This window comes from Somniosus microcephalus, unplaced genomic scaffold (assembly GCF_052327205.1).
Source record: "Somniosus microcephalus isolate GS21.2 unplaced genomic scaffold, FLI_Smic_1.0 unresolved_chr2, whole genome shotgun sequence".
NCBI classification, from domain to species: domain Eukaryota; kingdom Metazoa; phylum Chordata; class Chondrichthyes; order Squaliformes; family Somniosidae; genus Somniosus; species Somniosus microcephalus.
In genome coordinates, this window is record NW_028225180.1 from 67,436,518 (window position 1) to 67,449,699 (window position 13,182).

At 43.3% G+C, this 13,182-nt stretch overlaps 1 pseudogene; it reads left to right on the forward strand.

Moving 5' to 3' along the window:
* Nucleotides 1–1,504: 1,504 nt before the first annotated feature.
* On the forward strand, nt 1,505–8,534 carry LOC147092781 (putative G protein-coupled receptor 139; annotated as a pseudogene).
* Nucleotides 8,535–13,182: the final 4,648 nt, after the last annotated feature.

The following is a 13,182-nucleotide window of genomic DNA, read 5'->3' on the forward strand; positions in this document are numbered from 1 at the left end:
TCATCCACACACCTAGTCACCCCCTCGAAAAATTCAATCAGATTGGTCAGACATGATTTACCCTTGACAAAGCCATGCTGACTATCCCCGATTAATCCTTGCCTCTCCAAGTGGAGACTAATTTTGTCCCTCAGAATTTTTTCCAATAATTTCCCTACCACAGATGTTAGGCTCACTGGCCTGTAATTCCCTGGTTTATCCCTGCTACCCTTCTTGAATAATGGTACTACGTTAGCTGTTCTCCAGTCCTCTGGTACATCCCCTGTGGCCAGAGAGGTTCTGAAAATTTGTGTCAGAGCCCCTGAAATCTCCTCCTTTGCCTCACACAACAGCCTGGGATACATCTCGTCTGGGCCTGGGGATTTATCCACTTTTTGGCCCGCTAAAACCGCTAGTACCTCCTCCCTCTCGATGCTAATATGTTCAAGTATGTCACAGTCCCCTTGCCCGATTTCTATGTCTGCATCGTCTTTCTCCATAGTGAACACAGATGCAAAAAATTCATTTAAAACCCCGCCTACACCATCTGGCTCTACACACAGATTGCCACTTTGGTCCCTAATGGGCCCTACCCTTTCCCTGGTTATCCTCTTGCCCTTAATATACTTATAAAACATCTTAGGATTTTCCTTTATTTTGCTCGCCAGTGTTATTTCATGGCCCCTCCTCGCCCTCCTAATTTCTTTTTTAAGTATGCCCCTGCACTTTTTATACTCCTCTAGGGCTTCCTCCGTCTTTAGTCTTTTGTAACTGCCAAAAGTCCCCCTTTTGTTCCTAATGCATTTTTGTATATCCCTTGTCATCCAAGGTTCCCTTTGCTTGTTGGTCCCACCCTTGACCTTTAAGGAACATGTTGGCGTTGTGCTCTCTCTATTTCCCTTCTGAAAGTCTCCCACTGCTCCTGCACCTACTCCTGCTCCTATCTTCTATGTTTCTATGTTTTTATAGAGAGAAACTGTTCCCATTGGCAGAAGGGTCGAGTACCAGAGGACACAGATTTAAAGTGATTGGTAGAAGAACCAAAGCAACAGAAGAAAACACTTTTTTATGCAGCGAGTGTTTATGATCTGGAATGCACTGCCTGAAATGATGGTGGAGCCAGAGTCAATCGTGGTTTTCAAAACGGAATTGGATAAGTATGTGGAGGAACAAAATGTAGGGTTAGGGAAATGGGCGGTCGAGTGGGACTAGCTGAAGTGCTCTTGCAGATAGCTGGCACGGGCACAGTGGGCCAAATGGCCTTCTTCTATGCTGTAACTAATCTATGATTCTACAATTGTAAAGCCTTAAAAATATTATACGTGTAATTAGCACGAAATTATAACACCCCTCCCCCACTGTTAAAATAAATATAATTTCTTTATATTATTTGATAAGAGGACAAAACAAATGAGAATGCAATTGTTGAGATTGATCGAAAGTTGGTCTGTTTCTGAATAGAAAGCAAATGTATTTTCAAAGGCGGTCATTTCAGACAAGCGTTAGATCTGCAGAAATTTGAGAGATGAAGGAAACCACAGCACAGAGCTGCGAGCTGGACATGGTACATACCGGAAGGAATAAAATACCCAGTTTCAGCATTGCTCATGGCAAGTTTGTGGCCCATTGCAGGATCCATTTAGTTACAGATTTCACTGGTCAGCGGTTGAATGGGCTCACCAGATAGGATGTTTGATGTCGGGATAGCAGTAATTTATTTAGCGCTTTTCATGGTCTTAGGTTCTCCCAAAGCGCTTCACAGCTGACGAGCTGTACTTTTGAGATATGGTCATTGCTATTTTAGGGATTAACGTAGCAGCCAAGTTCTGTACAGCAATGTGCCACAACTTATAATTAGCTCAGTTCATCTAGTGAAACATAAGCGACAGTGTCAGCCCCTTATATTACACTAGATTAATCTCCTGGGATTGAGAGCAATGTATTTGCGTGGATTGATGATTGGTTAACAGACAGAAAACAGAGATTAAGTATAAACAGGTCATTTTTAGGTTGGGAGGTTTTAACTAGTAGGGTGCCACAAGGATTGGTGCTTGGCCCTCACCTCTTTACAATCTATATTAATGATAGATGAGGGGACCGTGTGTAATACATCCAGGTTTGCTGACTATGCAAAGCTAGGTGTGAAGATAAACCACGAGGAAAACGCAAAGAGGCTGCAAAGGGATATTGACAGGTTAAGTGAGTGGGTCAGAAGTTGGCAGATGGAATATAAGGTGCGGAAATGTGAAATTGTCCACTTTGGTAGGAAGAACCGAAAAGCAGAATATTTTTTAAAAGCTGACAGACTCGTAAATTTTGGGATTCAGAGGGATTTGGGTGTCTTTGTAGAGGGATCACGGAAAGGTAACATGTAGGTGCAGCAAGCAATTAGGAACACAAATGTTTTTTAAGCCTTTATTGTAAGGATGTTGGAGTACAAGAGTAAAGAAGATTTCTGCATTTATATAGGGCTGTGGGAGGACATTCTTGACGTACTGTGTACATTTTAGCTTCCCTACCTAAAGATGGATATACTCGTCGTGGAGGTGTTGAAACGAAGGTTCACTAGTTGATTCCTGGGATGAGAGGGTTTTCATGTGAGGAAAGATTGAGTAGAATGGATCTATATTCTCTGGAGTTTAGACGAATGATAGTTACTCTCGTTGAAATGTATACATTTCTTAGAAGTCTGAACAGAGTAGATGCTGAGAGGTTGTTTCCCCTGGCTGAACAGTCTGAAACCAGGGACCATAGTCTCAGGATAAGGGGTCGGCCATTTAGGACTGAGATGAGGAGGCATTTCTTGGATTTCTCTACCCCAGAGGGCTGTGGATTCTCTTTAGTTGAGTATATGCAAGAATGACCTCGATAAATTTTTGGGCACTAAGGGTATCAAAGAATGTGCTGAGAGGGCAGGAAAGTGGAATTGAGGTAGAGGATCAGCCATGATTGTGTTGAATGGTGAAGCAGGCCTGAGAGGCCATATGGCCTACACCTGCTCCTATTTCATATGTTCTTATGTTCAAGTGGAAATGGATATGTTAGATAAAAAAAGAAAAACTAAAGGTGCAGGATATATGCAACGAAAACAGACAATACTGAAAACAAACAACCAGTTGTGTGAAGAAGCAAACCAGTTGATGGTTCACGTGTAGACTCAGCGTCAGATTTACATTCTTGGGATAGGTTTATCTTGATTTATTGCAGATTTAATTTATTATAAAATTTCACTCCCTCTTTCAAGGTTACACAGGTCAAAGGTCCATGTCCCCAGGTGAGAAACAATATGGCAAAGTAATGGGTGTGAAGCCAATGTCAGAAGTCCCCTGTGTCCCGCCATCAGGGGGTGCTGCATAGATTGCTACAGTCAATGTTCGAATGATTACCTATCTTGAAGGATGTTTTTTGGCTGCCACCTTACAATGGACCTATTTTGTAATGCTCTCATGAAAATCTTCTCAGCCACGAGCACAGCTGAATCAATCAGTGCCATGTTTCCTTAATAACAACAGAAAATGCTGGAAAAAATCAGCAGGCCAGGCAACATCCGTGGAGAGAGAAATAGAGTCAACATTTCAGGTCGAAACCCTTCGTCAGGACTGAAAAAACACAGGAAATGAAACAGATTAAAAGGCCAGTTTGGGGGCTGGGCAATGGGGATGAAAGAAGAAAAGAGAAGTGAAGAGACATTAAGAGGTATTCAAAACTAGACGAGATGGTGAAAGGACTAGTAAGGGGACAAAAGACGGCTCTAGATTACGTGGGAAATGCGCTGGCAGAATGAGAGACAGCTGCCATGTGGGAGAGAAAAAAAAGGGGGAAGGGCACAAAAAAAAGGTGTGGATAAAAATACATATGTACAAATGTAATAGAGGCCGAGGTTATGATTTGAAATTGTTGAACTCAATATTGAGTCTGGAAGGCTGTAAAGTGCCTAATCACAAGATGAGATGCTGTTCCTCGAGCTTACACTGGGTTTCCGTGGAACGATGCAAGAGCCTGAGTACAGTGAGGTCTGAGTGGGAATGGGGCAGTGAATTTAAATGACAGGTGACCGGAAGCTCCAGGTCACCCTTACAGACTGAACGGAGGTGTTCCGTAAAGCGGTCACCCAATCTGCGTTTGGTCTCCCCAATGTAGAGGAGACCACATGGGACATTTTGCAAACAGCTAAGAAGAAACACCGTGCCTACGATCGGAGCTGCCGTTTTCTTGGTGCAATATGTCCTTTTCAGCTTCTGACAACAAATAGCAACGAATCGATCAAAGGTGAAAACAACTGTTAACCAGACAGAGCTATTTCTGCAAGCATAAACTAGGAGCGTTTTGAGACGGCACGCTGGAGTAACGGACAAGGAGCTAACTGGATTGTAAAGGCCAATGATGCTGTTCAATATCACACCAGTGATAATGACCAGTAGAACCGCGACAGCCATAGCCACTAGATAGAGAGTGATGCTTTTGGAGAGACTGCACTTCCCCTGGCACAGGATCACAATTGACATTGGCCCAGAAATTCGGGTCTCCATGGGTGATTACGCATGCGGTGCTCACCCGTAAGCCCAATGGAAATGCCAGTTTCATGCAAGCACTGCGCACGCACAGGAAACCGGCACTTCCGTTCCCCTGAAAGAAGGGGTTCAGAGGTGGAACACGTGCGCAGGAGAGGCTGCACGTGCGCATTGAACTTACGTTTTTTTTTGCAGGTTTTCCAGTGAGGGTAAGTCTCCAGGACTTACCTTTTAAAAAGCAGGCACAAGGCCTGCTTTTAACAAGGTAAGTGGTGAATTAATTAAAATTAAAACTTTTTTCCCACAGGTTTATTATTTTTAAATATTTAAAGAAGTGTAAGTTTATTTTTAGCCCCGTTAGAAAATATAATTAATTTTTTCAAAAATTACAATTATTGTTTAAAATAGTTATTTCATGTAATTTATAGTTTATTTTAAAAATGTGATGTTCTTTAAATTTATTTGAAGATTTTGTGATGTTTTGGTGCTTATAGTATTTATAGGCTTGACAGTTCTTCCTGTCAAACTTATGAATGAAGCATTCCCTGCTACCATTGGCTCTCCGTGGCCCACGTGATCCCAGGGGACACATCGAACTAACTGCACCCCTGGGATACGCAACCACTGCCCGGCAGCAGTTGGAGAAGGCCCAGGATCGGAATCCCACGTGGGCCCACAGCTCAATGGCTGGCGCAGTAGGTAAGTGCAGGTCCGGGGCTTACACCCGCGAGAAGCCCCCGACCCAAATTTCTGTGCCAATTTCTCGCACAGGCTTGGGCTATTTGCCCCCAAACTGTCCAGCAATTGCATGCAAATTGTTTACGGTTGATGTAAACAGCCCCAGAACTTGTTTGCATCAGCGTAAGTGGACACATCAGGCATGTTGTTATCATTTTCATTGGGGAAATCAAATAGTTTAATTGTATCTCATTAGCTTTTGTTCTTTCTGCAAAGATTGGAGTTTTAATGATTTCAATAATAATTATCAGCAAAATTGTTGTTTTACTAACAGAACCAATATATAGTGAAGTTGGTGGAATGAAGCTAATTAGGAATAAAATTCCAATCCTGGAAAGTAATTATAATTTAAAATGATTACGGGATTTCCTTCTGAAATGATGTAAAATCTAATTCTGCTTCCTGATTGGAGGACACAGCCCAGAATTTATTAATGATTTTCGTACTTATTTAAAAAAATATTTCTGGTTCATTTGAAACACTTGTTTTTCATTTCAGAATCAGCGTTGCTTCTTCTTATGATGTCCAAATATCATGTTACATTAGCCCAGAACATTTAAATTTTCGTTTGATTTTCAAATGTTATACTTTGAAACCTATATTTAGTAGAAAGCTGTTTCCATGTGGGATGCAGGAACAGAGGATAGACATTGACATTGCGCGATAATGTAAAAGGAGTGATAATGGCCCAGAAATTCGGGTCTCCACAGGTGAGTATACATGGGGTACTCACCCGTAAGCCCAATGGAAGTGCTGTTTTCGTGCATGCACTGAGCATGCGCGGGAAACCGGCATTTCCATTCCCCTGAAAGAAGGGGTTCAGAGGTGGAATACATGCGCAGGAGAGGCAGTGCATGCGCATCGAACTTACTTGTTTTTTTGCAGCTTTTCCCAGGAGGGTAAGTCTCCAGGAGTTACACTTTTATAAAGCAGGTGCAAGGCCTGCTTTTTACAAGGTAATTGGTCAATTAATTAAAATTAAAATATTTTTTCCACAGGTTTATTATTTTCAAATACTTTAAAGAAAGGTATGTTTATTTTTAGCCCCGTTAGAAAATGTAATTAAATTTTTCAAAAATTTAAATTATTGGCCCAGTAATTCGGCTCGGGTGATTGCCGCGCGTGCAAGGCCCCAAGGTGGACTTACCCGGCGCGCCGACATCTGAAATCTGGCCCGCAATGACATTCCTGTGACTGGCCAGCTTGAGGTCCTGCCGCGCTGTGCGTGCGTGACCCAGCGGTGTACTTAGTGTGATGAGCTGGCTGGGATCACGTGAGCACAGGGCAACCAATGGGAGGTTGCAAAAGTTCATTCATAAGTTTGACAGTGAGAGCTGTCAAACTCATGAAAACTCCTGGCCCCAAAACACTACTTAAACCTGAAAGAAAATTAAAAGAAACATTGCACTACTTAAATGAACCATAAATAACTATGAAAAACTATTTTAAACAATAATTTTAAAATTTGAAAAAAAAAAATTTATAAAAAATCGGGGCTGAAACTAAACTTACCTTACTGTAAATTCTTTAAAAATAACAAACCTGTGGGAAAAAAAATTCTAAATTTTATTAATAGACCACTTACCTGAAAAACTAAGTACTTATGTGTGGTTTTTCTGTGTGTAAATATCGGAGGCCTTTACACACGCGCATCTCTCTCAAAATACAGGAATCCCAAGGCGCACGCACTGCCCGATACCGCGCATGCATTCAGCCTCTGAACCCCTTCGTTCAGAGGACTGGAAATGCCGGCGTTCCCCGCATGCACGGTGTTTCCTGAACGCCGGCATTTCATCCGGCCAGATGCGTGAGTACCCAGACCGTACTCACGCATTTGGACCCGAATTACTGGGCCATTGTTTAAAATAGTTACTTCATGTAATTTATAGTTTATTTTAAAATGTGATTTTTTTTAAATTTATTTGAAGATTTAGTGATGTTTTGGGGCTTATAGTATTTATAGGTTTGACAGGTCCTGTGAAACTTATGAATGAAGCATTCCCTGCTACCATTGGCAATCCATGGCCCACGTGATCCCAGGGGATGCATCGAACTAACTGCGCCGCTGGGATATGCAAGCACTGCGCGCCGGTAGTTGGAGGAGGCCCAGGATCGGAATCCCACGCGGGCCCACAGCTCAACGGCCGGCGCGCTAGGTAAGTGCAGGTCGGAGGCTTCCACCCACGGGAAGCCCGACCTGAATTTCTGGGCCATTAATGAGTGTGCAGTCCATTTTACATCTCCGCCGATGTTTAATTCCATTGGCTTTAATGGGGAGAGATGTGACACGGGCTGCCGACTCGTTATCATCCAATTTGCGCTGTCGCTAAAAGTCAAGAACTACCCCAATTTCTGATGTGCACACATACTGTTTACTTTCAGTAAAGTCCGCCAAAAATTTCCTTCCTTTCCTACCCTTCGCTACAGTTAACATGATGGCGATTGTGATCCTGTCCCGGGGAAAGTGCGATCTCTCCAAATACATCACTCACTACCTGGTGGCCATGGCAGCAGCGGATCTGCTGGTCGTCATCACTGGCGTTATACTCAATCGGTTCATCGACATTTACTTTGCAGGAAACCTTCCTGTCACTTACTTTGTATGTCGGACCACAATCGTCCTAGTTTATGTATCCAGAGATTGTTCTGTCTGGTGAACCGTCGCTTTCATGTTTGACCGCCTTATAGCCAAATGTTGCCAGAAGCTGAAAAATAAATATTGCACCAAGGAAACGGCAGCTGCGATTGTAGGCACGGTGCTTGCTCTGAGCTGTTTAAAAAACATCCCTTGGTACTTTGTATATGAACCTCTGCATAGAATTAACAACGTGCCCTGGATAAGATGAAACTTTTATTCTTCACCACTATGGCAAGCATTTTCGTATTTTGGCTGCATAGCGACTCCTTTTCAGCCATTCCTCACTATTTTTCTGCTCAATGCTCTGACCGGTAGATATATATTAATGGCGAGCAGAGTCCACCGGCCATTGTGGGACAACACCAGCACTTAAAATAACCCTGATCCTGAGATGGAGAACCGCAGAAAATCCATCATTTTACTCTTCAGTATATCCGGCCATTTTATACTGTTATGGCTGACGTACACGGTCCATCACTTGTATTACCGAGATAATAATACCTATTCATACACAGGTTACAACGATCCGGTTTATATCCTTCAAGAAACCGGATATATGCTCCTGATTTTGAGTTGCTACACAAACACATTTATTTATGCTGTGACCCAGACTAAATCAGAGAGGAGAAATGGTGAAATATCCATTAAATAAAATTGTTGAGCTTTAGATGGTTAGAAACACTATGGATTTGCTGGTATTACAATTCAACTTAGAAGATCAGAACAAATGGAAAAGGGGCAGGGGTAGGCCTTACAGCCCCTGGAGCCTGCTCCAGCATTCAATGACATCATGGCTAATGTTTTACATCAACTCCATCTTTCCGCCAAATTCAATTTCCCTTGATTCCCTTAGAGTCCAAAAATCTATCGATCTCAGTCTTGATATATTCAAAGACTGAGCATCCACCGCCCTCTGACGTCGAGAATTCCAAAGATACACAACCCTCCGTGAACTCAGTCCGAAATGGCCGATCACTTATTCTGAGACTGCGCCCCTTCTTTCTGATTACTTTATTTGGTCAGGAGACATATGAGCTTACAGACCAGATTCACTCTCTCAAGTCATGTCCCAGCTTATCTTGCCACTAATGTTGCAACGCCATGCTTTTTTGCTAGGTAGTTCGTTTTAATAAAATCATGTTAAGTGACTATTCTGCTGCTCTGTTCACCGGCTTCCAACCCTGGCACCCTCAGAAAACTTGAGCTTATTCAAACATTATGCTGCCGATATCCTGACTCACACCAAGTCCTGATCAACCTAGCATCCTGTGCTCGCTCACTTACATTTGCTCCAGGTTGGGAATCGCCTCGTTTTAAAAAATCATCAATTTGTTCTAATCCCTCAACTGCTTTGCCCCTCCCAATCTCTGTCACCTCCAGCAGCCCCACATCCCTCATATTCTGGCCTCTTGCACATCCCATCTTTTCGTTACCCAACCATTGCTGACAGTGCCTTCAGCTGTCTAGCCCTGAGCTGCGGAATTGCCTCCCTAAAAGTATCTGCTTCTCTACCTCTGTCCCCTGCTTTGAGACATTACTTGGAACGTACCTCATTGTCAAAGCTGTTGGTCACCTGTGCAATTTCTTCCGACGTGGCCTTGTGTGAAATTGTGCTTGATAACACTCCTGTGATTTGCCTCGGGATATGATACTGTGTTAAATCCGCTATTTAAACTAAATTTGTTATTGCAGCTATGTATCTGATTATCAAGCTTTCGTTAAGAACTGGCCATTATTTAACTCCTGCCTGATCCCGAGGGTGAATTTGGTCTTCTGCAACAGGGCAAAACGGCCGACAGTGAATCGGTGGGCTGTATTACATGGCGCCCAATTCTCGTTTCATGGTAATAGACGTCAAACTGTAAAACATCCTACCGATTGGCTGTTGCCCCTTCGCGCTTTCGTGGACAATTCCATCTGCACTCGTTTAATAAGGGTTATTATATTGTCCCTTTAAATTCCTTCAATTTTTCTGGGTATTTATATGAAAGAAGCAACTACCTATAATGAATGGATGGAATGCTAACAGCACAGCTTGCAGATCGAACTTTGAACCTCCCAGCTCTGTGTGAGCCTCAGTACCAGACTGGTTGAGATCAGATAACTGAACACAGGCCAGGGTGGAGCCTGGGCCCTTCCTGCACTGTCTGGAGTTGAGTACCACGCCAAGTTAGCACTGACTGGGGTTGGAACCTGGGCCCTTCCCGCTGTTTGTGTTTGATCCAGTTCGGTACCATATTCATAGGGTCATAGAATCATAGTTTGATATTGCGAAGAAGGGGGCAATTCGGCCCCTCATGTCTGTGCCGGCTGACACGAGCTACCCAGCCTAATCCCACTTTGCAGCTCTTGGTCCATAGCCTTGCAGGTTACTGCACTTCAAGTTTCTGCATCGTCCCTCTCTTTTGTGAAGACAGACACAAATTATTGACATACTGGTTAACTTTTTGGTCTCTAATAGGCCTTACTCTTTTCTTAGTTACGGTCTTGCTCGTTATGTATTTTTAAAACATCTTTGAGTTTTCCTAGATTTTGCTTGCTAATGTCTTTCATGGCCTCTCTTTGCTTTCCTGATTTCCTTTTTTAAGTTCAGCCCTGCACAACAGGCCTATAATAAAGCCTGGGCCCTTCCTGCTATCTGTGAGTCTCAGTAACACAGAGGGTGAGAACAGTCAACTCCACAGGTCGTAGATGGAATCGGGGCACTTTCTGCAAGATGTCAGTACCAATATTTGCATTGGCCTGGAATGAAGCCTAGGCCGTTCATTGTCTGTGTGCGCCAGCATCTTATGTCTGAGATCAGCTAGTCCAGTGCAGGCTCGAACCTGGCTCCTTCCTGCTCTATGTTTTTGGCCCAGTACCTAATTCAGCACAGGCCTCGAATGAAGACTGGGCACATCCTGCTCCACCTCGGCCTTAGTGTCACATCGAGAACGATCAGCTAACAGCACAGGCTGATGATTGGATTGTGGGGCCTCCCAGCATTATGGGGGGCTCAGCACCACACCCGTTTAGACCTGCTTAATTAGCACAGATCAGTGATATCACGTGGGGCTCTTCCACTGGTGTGTGGCCCAGTACCAAATTCACCACAGGTCTTTAAAGAAGCCTGGGCCCTTCCTGTTCTTTCATCAGGTAACAACACAGGCCGGGGTTGGAAACTGGACAATTGGTGCTCTGTGAAAGCCTCAGTACCACAACTTCCGAGATAAGCCAAGAGCGCAGGCTGGGGATAAAAATGAGGTCCTCCCTATTCTGTAAAACTCTCAGTAACACAGAGGATGAGATCAGGTAGTTCGGCACTGGACAGGGATCATGCCAGGGCCGCTCCTGCTCCACGTTGGGCTAAATAACAAGCATTATTATCAACTAACAGCACATGGCAATGATGGAACCTTTGTCCTGCCTGTTCTGTTTGGAGCTCAGTACCACACTGGGTGATATCAGCTAAATCAGCACTGTCCGTGGATCGAACCCGGGCCCTTTCTGCTCTACTTGTGACTCCGTACAACACCTTGTGATATCAGTTAACTTAGTATAGGAGGGGATTGTATCCTGGGCCCATCTTTCTCCATGTTGGGCTCCGTACCACACTGGGTGAGATCAGTTAATTCAGTACAGGTCGGGAATGGAGCCTGCTCTGTGTGGGTCAGTAATTATGCATGTATGGTAGAGCCACACTGCACATTATAGTGCACTTTTGTTCATGGCTAAAATCTGTTGTTCATTTGTGATCCTCCTAAATTTGGCCTGCTGATCTTTACAGTATGGCAATAAATGATGTTTTCACCGTGAATGTGTTTATTTCTGATGTCCGAAATCATTCATTACTCAAACAGAAACTGGCATATTTCTATAAGCTAATCCTGGAAAGCCATGCAAGTAACAGTATACAAGCAGTTCCGTCCTGCTATATCAGATAGCATAAATTCATAAAATAAATTGCTCTGGCCAAATTGGTCTCTGTGTATGGCGAGATGTAATTGCATTTGAAAGTAGGATTTTGCTAGAAAAGACCAGATTTCATGACCCTTAAAATAGACCACTACAGGTCTCTACAACAGAGAAATATCATCTCACTTCTGTCACTCTACTATCAGAGGGTCATCATTATTATTGAGTACATCGTTTGGTTTTGCGACGATACTGTGGTTGCATGCACTAACAGTTGCACTGTTCTCACCAGTTTGCAGCTATTGCATTCACTTTGGAGGTAACCGAGTTGTTTTCTGATGGAGAGCAGTACCGTATAAACTAACCTGATCACCTGCAGTGAGCATTAGGATGTAGACTTCATTCAATTCTTCTTTTGGCTCCTGAATCATGAATTCAAGCAGAGGAAGTGTCAATGTGTGCCCAGACTATTTATAGTTGTGTTATATAATCAAGTTAGTTAATGTTCTTATCATAGAAGGTTAAGGCAGAAATAGCCATCCATTGGCCCATTGTGTCTGTACCGGGAAATAGTAGCATGGATCCAGCTAGACAAAGAGCAACGAGTTTGTCTGTGGACGATCTGGGTTTCTGCCACTTGTGCACAAGCAACCCCCCCCCCCTCACACCTAGCAGGGAACCTTAGCCTTGAATGTTAACCAGTCTGACGGAAGATAAGTAACTCGCGTGTGTTGATGTGAGGGACAGTGTGAAGCTAGGACAGGCAACTGTAAACTGTGTGAGTCCACATTGGGCAGTAATTGTGATTGGAAACGCATAAACATGGTGTTGGGTTTACACAGTTGCAGAGATCCGACAAAACAAAACCTTTCTTGTTAAACAGGGCGGAATTTGGGTTACTGTTATTGCAAAAGTACCTTTCCGTCTTCTGTCCTTGATCTTTGCATTGACACTCATATTATCCTTAATAATATAGACGTATCAACATAACGTCTTGCTTCTAGTGCACGGAACTGTGTCATGTTCAGCCTTGTAACTGAATAATAAAGCAATAACTTTGTCTCTTTGTTTATTTCCTGAAATAGATCTCTACCTTCTGCCTCTATACTTGAGAGACAATTTACCAGGAATTGCAAAGAATCCACTTGAAAATCACACATAAAGCAACAGAAAACAGGCTAAAATAATATTAAAGAATAATCTTCCAAACTGAGCAAGGAAAAGATCAAGGTAAGACTGGAGGGACCCGGATGTGAGGTCTCGGGCGGGGCCTCGCCAACAGCGGGTGAAAGATCTGAAAACTGCCGACATGGCCAGAAGCTGGGATAGTTCTCCATGGAACAGAGAATGTTCAGCAGAGATTTAATAGGAGTTCAAAACTATCAGGGTTCTGAATAAATAAGGAGAGATTGTTTCCACTGG